Consider the following 8,931-nt stretch of genomic DNA (forward strand, 5'->3'; position numbering starts at 1 on the left):
ATATTAAGGTTTCATTAGAGGTTTTTGATTAGAACATTTAGTAGATGACATATAAATAGTCTCAGTAAGCCTCTGGTCTGGTGAAAGGTCAGAAGTGCAGCAGGTGAATTGAGAAAGAGCATTTAAGGACAAGAGACAGTCAGTGAGAGGTGACATACACATACACACACAGATGAATTATTTATAGGAAAGAGGTTAGTCATGTCTGGTTCGAACTGCGAAAGTGTCTCTATAAAAAGAGGAACCATCCCTTGGTGTCTCTGAAAATAAGGAACGAGGTCTTGCCCAATGGGTGGCTGAACGGGAAGTCAAAAGGTTGACCGGAGGAATCGGCCATGAAAATAGAAGATGATGTTCTTTTGAACTATCTAAAAGTCATTGTTGTTTTGATATTGACGTATGTATATAACCTGTCTGTGACGCATGAAGGGGGCGTCAGTAAATCAAACCCTGATGCTATAAAATCTGTGTATGCTTTGATTAAGTCGAAGATCACTTGCTGTCTACGTACAGAGTGTCTTCCCACACGTGTGTATTCATTAAAATCATTGTTTGACCAAGATCTTCTGGACCAATGGTTGTTTGTACTCTCCCTCCTCAATATCTGAACCTTAACACAAGCAACATAATTAAGATCTCTTCATGAAGAAGGCTGCAATGAAGATGCTTAATATTTATTCGAGATGTTCACTTAGATATAACCTGTGCCTGTTAATATAAGCTCTCATTGGTTTCAGGGAATACAGGAGCACTGCTTGCATGTGAGTTTGTGTCATTTGTGGTCATCCCCTTTACTCTTCATCTAACACCAAGTTAGTGCAATACTATTACTGCTACCTGTCAGTTCTTTGGTTTATGACCAAGCAGCCAACATAGAAAATGTCATCCTGCTTCAGCTGTTGGCACTTCTGCAGGTAACCAATGTTAGCAGGACAGCATGCTAAGCTAAAATGGTGAACATAATCAGATCTGCTTTGCAGTCATCATGAACTCTGTCATCATGAGCATTTTAGAATGCTAATAATGTATGAACAGCATAGCATGAAATGACATACTGGCTCCTTTGAAAAGATTAGAAACAAATCCAGATGGAACAGATGAAGTTAAAAATGAGTGTTTCCACAATCATAAAAATGTTGATGCAATGTTTGTATTTGAGCAGGAAAAAAGAAAAGGCAGAGAAGTTGCAGACATGTGTTGTATCCTAATTTTGAGTAGGTATTGTACATATATTAAGTAAATGTTTGCTTTATGTATGTACCACACTGTTATTACATGATGTGGCTTGCAAGAAAAGCATAAAATTGCTAAAATCACATAGTGTGTAGGTGCTGTTTGCTTCAAAGTGCTGCTAGCATGACTGTAGACTACACAAATGCAAACACAGTGGGGTGAACATTAGCTGTTCAGGGAAAAAAGTTGCAAAGCAGTCCCAGACCACCACACTGCCACCTCCATGTCTGACTGCTGGTATGATCCTCATTTTATGAAATGCTGTGTTAGTTTTACGCCAGATGCAACGGGATGCAAACCTGACAAAAAGTTCAGATTTCTTTAGATGTTGTTCTGGGTTCTTTTGTGACATCCTGGAGAAGTCATCAATGTGTTCTTGGAGTAATTTTTGGTTGGGTGGCGACTCCTGGGAAAGTTCACCACTGTTCCAAGTTTTCTCCATTTGTGGATGATGGCCCTCACCATCATTCTCTGCAGTTCAAAGCCCTAAAAATGGCTTTGTAACCCTTTCCAAAGTGATAGGTCAGATGTTCCTGCTTGATCTCTCACAGAGGCATGATGTGTTGCTTTTTGAGATCTTATAGCCTACTTCACTTTGTCACATGTATTTTTTTTTTATCTGTATTTATACTAGTTATCATTAAAACAACACGCATGGGCGTAGCTAGAAAAGGTGAACTAAGCTTTCCAAAAAAATATGCTTAATTCACGATTTAAGGGTGATTACATTTTCACACAGGGATACATTTGGATAGCTTGAAATCATTCAAAAAATGCATTTTGTATTCACTCATGTTATCTTTGGCTAATATTAAAATAAGCAAAATCCTAACAAATCAGAAGGGCGCAAATACTTTTTCACAGCACTACACATGTCTACAGAATATTTAAAAGAGGGTTGACAAGTGGTCACTGATAGGTTTGTAGCTTGAACCTATTCGCTGGAATGTTGAAGACAATATAATTACACAGCAAGCAAGACACGAAGTAGGCAAAGTTCTTCTTGTTACTCATGCATGAGGGAGACCTGCCTGGAGCCAAGTGTCGTTCCACCACTTGACCTCCGTCAGACTCTCAGCCAGGTTCCCCATAGCACTCCTTTTATTGTGGTTACATGAATATGCATAGGGTCATTAACATATAACATCTTACATAGGTATACATGTGAACAAAGAATACTGTGTGTGTGTGTGTGTGTGTGTGTGTGTGTGTGTGTGTGTGTGTGTGTGTGTGTGTGTGTGTGTGTGTGTGTGTGTGGGGTCAGAGTGTGACCCCATAAATGACTTCCCTAAACCTGCTGGTCTGGAAGTCCAACAGTTCATCTAAACAAAAGGCACTTAACCTAAAACAGATATAGATACGTTTATCCTGCCATAAAACAATAAGACAAGGTACGACCTCTTCCCATGCTCCCAGGATGTAGGTGTGCATTCCAGTGTGGAATACACACCAAGCCTTTGCAGCCTGCTAAAGATCATACATCCTATCACTACACAATTGATTATACACCTCTAAGCATATATGGTTAAATATTTCTAAGCATAAATGACAATCAACAATACAAAACCTAACAGTCACCCTCTGACAAGTGGACTGGTTTCTTATGTTATGCAAATCTGAACTTTTTACCTCTTTACATGCAGTGATATTTTTGGGGTGTCTTGAAAACGTTAATCCAGGTTTACATGAAAAAAAGACAGACTTAAATGATCCTGAGGGGATTTGAGGGAAACTGAAGGCAGAACCTTCTCTTTTCTTTACCTTTCAGTAATTACCAAGAAAATTAGTGGCAAACAAAGTGTGTATGTTTCAGAGTGTGTATTTTGAGTAATGCGAAGGAGCGTGTGTGCACTGTTGGACTTTACTTGTATTGTATGTTTATTTTGCCTTTAAGTGCATTTACACACAGTTAGCCAGGGTCCTCTGACAAAAATAACATGGCTATCGATCACCTGTGTAGCTATAATCTCCATTGCCACTGCTGGACCATGACTGCTTAACCACAAACACACAAAGCTTTGTTGTTCTTAATATCCCCCTCCAAAGTAGCCAGATCCTCTGTCACCTTGAGCCTGGTGCGTCATGCTTGTGTGATTGCGCTAAAGGTCACAGCTTGTAGCTACTGTCATTAGCTGTCACTCTTCTGCACTCCCTCCTGTTTCCCGCTTCTCTCCTCCTTCGAATCGCTCTCTGTCACGCATTTCTTTCTTTGGCTCTGGAACACGGATCAAAGTGCCATCCTTAGTTGGACCTTGAAGGTTGAGGAAAGTGAGAAGCGACCCAGATGCACAATGAGTGTGCTTTGTGTGTTTGTGCATGATGTGCAGTGAAGCTGATGAGGGTAGCTCTGCTGGGAGCACAGTATCTTAAGTAAGTAAGTGTTAGACCGCATCAGACGGTTATGCCTATTGCAATTACACTTGTATTTGAGACAGAGTCTATTGCTATTTGAGGATTCACTGCCTGAGGGGGGAGGAGGAGAAAATATGTGTTTTTCAGCACTTCAGTGACTAATCAAGGTCTAATATTTGAGACTGCAATGAGATGATTGCATTTTTTTTTCATGGACACGTAACACATTGCTTTCTTTACAGAAACACAAGAAGAGGCAACTCAGCATATTGTTTGGAAAACCGGAGAAAATTGTGAAGACACAAGTAGTAAAGAATACTGGTGCATTCCAGCTCACAGAGCAGGACCACGTGTGGTTAATTGAAACATGTTTGAGCGAGAGGAGCGAAAGAAAGAGGAGAATTAGTAAAGAGACAGCAAACACAGATGTGGCGTTTTATCTGTTGGGGAGGTGAGGGGTAATCACTGCAAACTTTAATCAGTTCAGATCAATTATTCATGGTCAGGGGCCTATCGAGCTGATTTCTAAAATGCCCCTTCTCTCTTGCTCGCTCTCACTTTTTCTGACAGCCCTGTATGAATAATTCAGACTGCATTTACACAAAGAACTCCATCTCTGATACCTGATCAGTCAGTTAGAAACATTATGCAACTGGGAATGTCAATTAGAAATGGGAAAATGGGTCTCCTGGTATGTTCACAATAAAAAGAAAAACAAAACCACTCAAGGAGAAGCACAAATATAGCGAACGCCATGAAAGGTCTTGAAGAACTCCAAACTTTGTTATTCACTGAGAGAGAAGTTCTCAGCCTTAATGGGTTCAGCCAAAGTCAAGATTGTCCCTACACTGTGTCCACTCATCATCCATGAGTTTGTCTATTCACTAAGTGGACCCCACACACAGCTTGCACTGCGTCAGACCAGCTCCATGTTGAAGCTCTGATCGTTTCCTTTGTGCCTCCTCTTGTTCTATCAAAAAGACTTCTTGCAGCTCCCAGTGCTTGTTCAGATTGATTTGGCTGCCTAATCGTTGTTACCCCCATCTTTTGCCATTTTTTTTCTTTTTTAAAGGCTGTCACATTTGTTTTGATTTTTTTGGAGTCTGATTAAATTCCTCACTACTTGGTGAGCTCTAGTGGGCAGGCTATATGCAAAAGTCCCTAACAGCCTTTGAGCTGTCCTTCCCCTGGTCTTATTTTGCCATCGAACTCCATTCTCTGCCTTCGAAGAGAGAATAACTTGTGCTTCTAAACTGTAGGCATAAATTTGACTATCTAACTGTTTCTATGTGTTAACTGTGCAACAGACTGGTGACCTGTCCAGGCTGTACCCTGCCTCTCTAACCGTGACCACTCAGAAAGGCTCCAGCCCCACTGCAACCCTGAGCTGTATGAGTGGAAGCAAAAGTACATATGATCATCAGTTAGATTTCCTAAACTGTAACTTAATAATAGATTAAAAAAATCTACAGGTACGATAGCAGGTGTGAGTCCTGAGTCAGGGACACCAATTTCACAAAGTAACTGATCTATCAAAACAAAATCAAACACCAGTTGATAACACACTACATGGAAATTTGAGGGAAAGAGATATTTATATATATCATGTCATGGCTGAGATATTTCAGCCTTAACTAGTGCACCAACTAACCCACCATACTAATGGAAATTGCCATCTGCAGCCATGTCGCTATGCGTAAAAAACATGCCCACGCCTGAGAAAACCTTGCAGTTGTCATGCCGCCTTGCTTCAGGACTTTTGAGGACATGCCCTTAAAGTTGGTCTGAAAACTCACAAGTACAAGGACAGACAAGCTAGTAGGATAAGTGTTCAATAGCGGAAGGGTGGTCAGGGAGAGAAAGGCAGATAAATAGACACTGTAGAAATGAGAAAGTGTAATTCTTGCTTGGCACAGTTTGTCATACCGTACCTGACAGCCACCAGCCATAAGTCACCAAATAATCACTCTCAATAATTCAGAGGGCTCTCTCCTGTCCTCCCTTCCCCTGTGCCTGCCCTTGTAAAGCATTCCCATGACATGAGGTCAAACCACATGGCCACACAGACATTTTAAGCTGCCTGTAAATGCAGAACGTTTAACTTGACTGGCTGCATTTCAACAGGGCAAGACAACAGATTTGGGGGTGGGGAGGGGTTTATGAAAAAGCAGGAAATGTTGTTCATGCCTCCCAGCAGTCCTGCATCTCAGCAACTGGACTAATAGGCTATCACAGTTGACATCTCCATGGGAACGTCCCACTGTATCACATTCCACCGCTGCTTCCTTTCACACCAATGATATCTTCCCGTGAAAGCATTAAGAGTTGATGATGTCTTGCATTTCCAAATGTGTACTGTTATAAACACAGTGGACCAATGCACAGTTTGTCAGTGGACAACAACAAAGACGTGCTTATGGAAGGAAATGTTGCATACAGTCCACACAAAGCTATTAAGTTTTTATGGCTGAAAAGATAATTAAATAAAGGTTGTAAAGGGTATAAATGAAAGAAATAAATGGAGTGGGTAAATATATAATTTCCCTGACAGCAGGTATGAGTGACTGGACAGTCTATTCATCCTCGTCACAGTGCTGTCACAGTTCTGCTGCAGTCGAGTGATGACCACCCTTGTCAGGCCGGGTGCTGTCTGTCTCCCTCTGAATGATAGAAATGTAGAATGTGTCCGTACAGATGGACGGATCAATTTCTTTCAACATGTCCTCTATTCCTCTGTTCTTTCTTCTGTCATACTTTGAAAATCACTGTAATCTCTCCTCTCCTGAAATAAACGATTTGTGTGTGTTTTTGTGTGTGTGTGTTTTCTTTGACCATCTGAATCTTAATCCACACCTATACACCGGTAAGGTTTTTGCTCTGACATCTGTCCCTGCTGTGTGTCACTTCACGACCTTTTCTCTTTGTGTGTGTCCATCATCTCTTTTGTCTGCGACTGCTGGCTTGGGTGATCATGTGTGTGGCGTGTGTTTATTTCACAGTGTAGCACAGGAGGGGATCGCCTCCGACTTGGGGATGCTCTGAAAATGTCATTGTTTGGTTGCGCTCCGCTTTATGACACAGTTTATACAGCGCCAATGATTTTTCTTCCCCAGTGTGGCCCTTTTGCTTTGTCTGCCTGGAATCATGAACGGTAAATAAGTGGTAATGGGAGTGAATGGGAGGGGAAGTCAGCCAACGTCTTTCTGTCATCACTTTAGAAGGTTGCGACCCTAAAGCACGCTGGCACAGAGCTGTTAAATTATTCAGGCTGTGTCTCAAGCCCCGATCTCTGGAGAAGACGGGGCTGTGATTGCTGGGAGCTGACTGACTGACATTTGCACATGAAAATCGCCTCTGTTTCCCCCAAACACCGGTTCTGCTCAAAGAAAACAGTAGAGGGACCTTGGTTCTGGAGGGTGTAGCGCTGAGCAGCGTAGGGCTGGTTTGGTTGCGGTGTAATTAGAAGAACAGTGCTGCACAGCAGTGGAGGCACTGCTTTTTAAATCTGCTGCAGTGAACAATCAGACCGATTTCACACGTCTGTAACTCTTGGAGATACAAACTAGGAGAAAAGTTCTAATATGTGGTAAAATTGGACTTCAGTGTAAATGAATATCCTAAAAGTGTCAATATAATGAGCATAACCTTACGCTGAAAATTGGAATGGCAGAGCAAGACCTAGGGGACTGGCTGACTCATAAATCATCTTTCTTTGTGGGGTCAAGGGCCATTTGAATGAGACATGAGCAGAAATGTGATTTTTAGTTATGAGGATCTTTTCGCACCTATAATGCAATAATACTTTGTGCATATCTCCAGCATACATATTGATTAAATGCCAGCATTTGTGTAAATAGAAATTTCAGATGGCTGGGATTAATGCTAGAAAGAATCAATGTTTTCCAAAAGGCCATTGCACGCTATCTCACCGAATGGTTGAACGTCCATATAATGATGCATTACACTGTACACGGTTTGGATGTGTTGCAAGTCCAGCAACGTGCATCATAACTGCTCACTAATTGCAAATTGAGGTTTGTTTTATTGCAATTTATTATAATCTTCAGTAAATTGTTACTAAAACAGTCCACACAATCCAAGTTGTTAACTGTTATTTGGCCAATTAAAACTGGAGAGCTTTTGATTAATCACACTCAATCCAGAGTGCAATTAAAGTGAGTGGGAGAGTGTGTGTGAGTGGAGAGTGTGAGAACATCCCTCTGTATGCTGGACCATGTCTCTGAGTTGATGGCGAATGGAGCTGGTGTAGAGGGTGGGAGGAGGCGGAGGTGGAGCGGTGCAAGGGATAACTGGCCCTGTTGGGAGGGAGGCTGGAGGAGAACACAAATAAAGAGAGGGAGGGTATTCGGAAGGGAGAAGGAGAGGGTGGAGCATCGGACAGATGACAAATTGTGATTAATAAATGTGGTTCAGGACGGCAGTGTGGAGGGTTGTTATTAATAGAGAGAATTAGAGTGGCTGTGCAACTCAATCTGCACACTGTCACTCTGCATCAGGCCCCATAATCAGAGCCTAATGAAACAGCAGAGCACCAGGATGTAGGCACATCCACACTCATCCACGCTAAGCTTATAAGCCTACCCTTTCAATACAGTACAACACACACTCCCAGGTAAGAAATAAAGTAAATAACGCTTTCCAGATAGTTAGCCAAAAAATAAACACACATCATATATTTTCAAATGCATTTTGTTCCATGTTTTTTGCATTGCGCTTTTCTTTTACTCCAACATACATCCAACTGGAACCACATTTTCAACAGACAGACTAAATTAAAGCGTCCCTTTTATATTACTGATCTATGTTGCTTTTGATTTAAAGACAAGACTTCTCTCACTATACATTTTTTTTTTCGTCTGTACAATTTAACACTTGTCCCGGACCACCTTTATGCCCCTAATGACCTCTAAAGTGATCCACTAGAGTACAATCTACATAGCAAAGAACAGGACCTTGAGAGCTGAATAGCTGTCAGTGTTAACTATGGAAGATGTGCATGGTGGTTCCCCAGGGAGTAATAGTCCTCCTACAGCTATGCACCTCTTGGGGACATTATGCCATCATCCATGAAAGAACTGATGCTCAGTATGAGATGTTTGCACAAAACGTATCGCGTGTCGTATGCAACGTATCTATTCCTGGTTGATTCCTAGTCTGCGAGCATTTTTGTAAATGTGAAACTATTTGATGATTGCTATGGATCGCTGCACTGAAGAATTAGTATGTCTTTAAGAAACTATGCCGACAAAAGAGCAACAGCGGAAGAGAAACATAACGTGAGTAATGTGGCCATAAATACGTTTCTGCCTCGCTCTTACTTATTTA

The sequence above is a fragment of the Astatotilapia calliptera genome, chromosome 20, assembly GCF_964374335.1.
Source record: "Astatotilapia calliptera chromosome 20, fAstCal68.1, whole genome shotgun sequence".
Lineage (NCBI taxonomy): Eukaryota > Metazoa > Chordata > Actinopteri > Cichliformes > Cichlidae > Astatotilapia > Astatotilapia calliptera.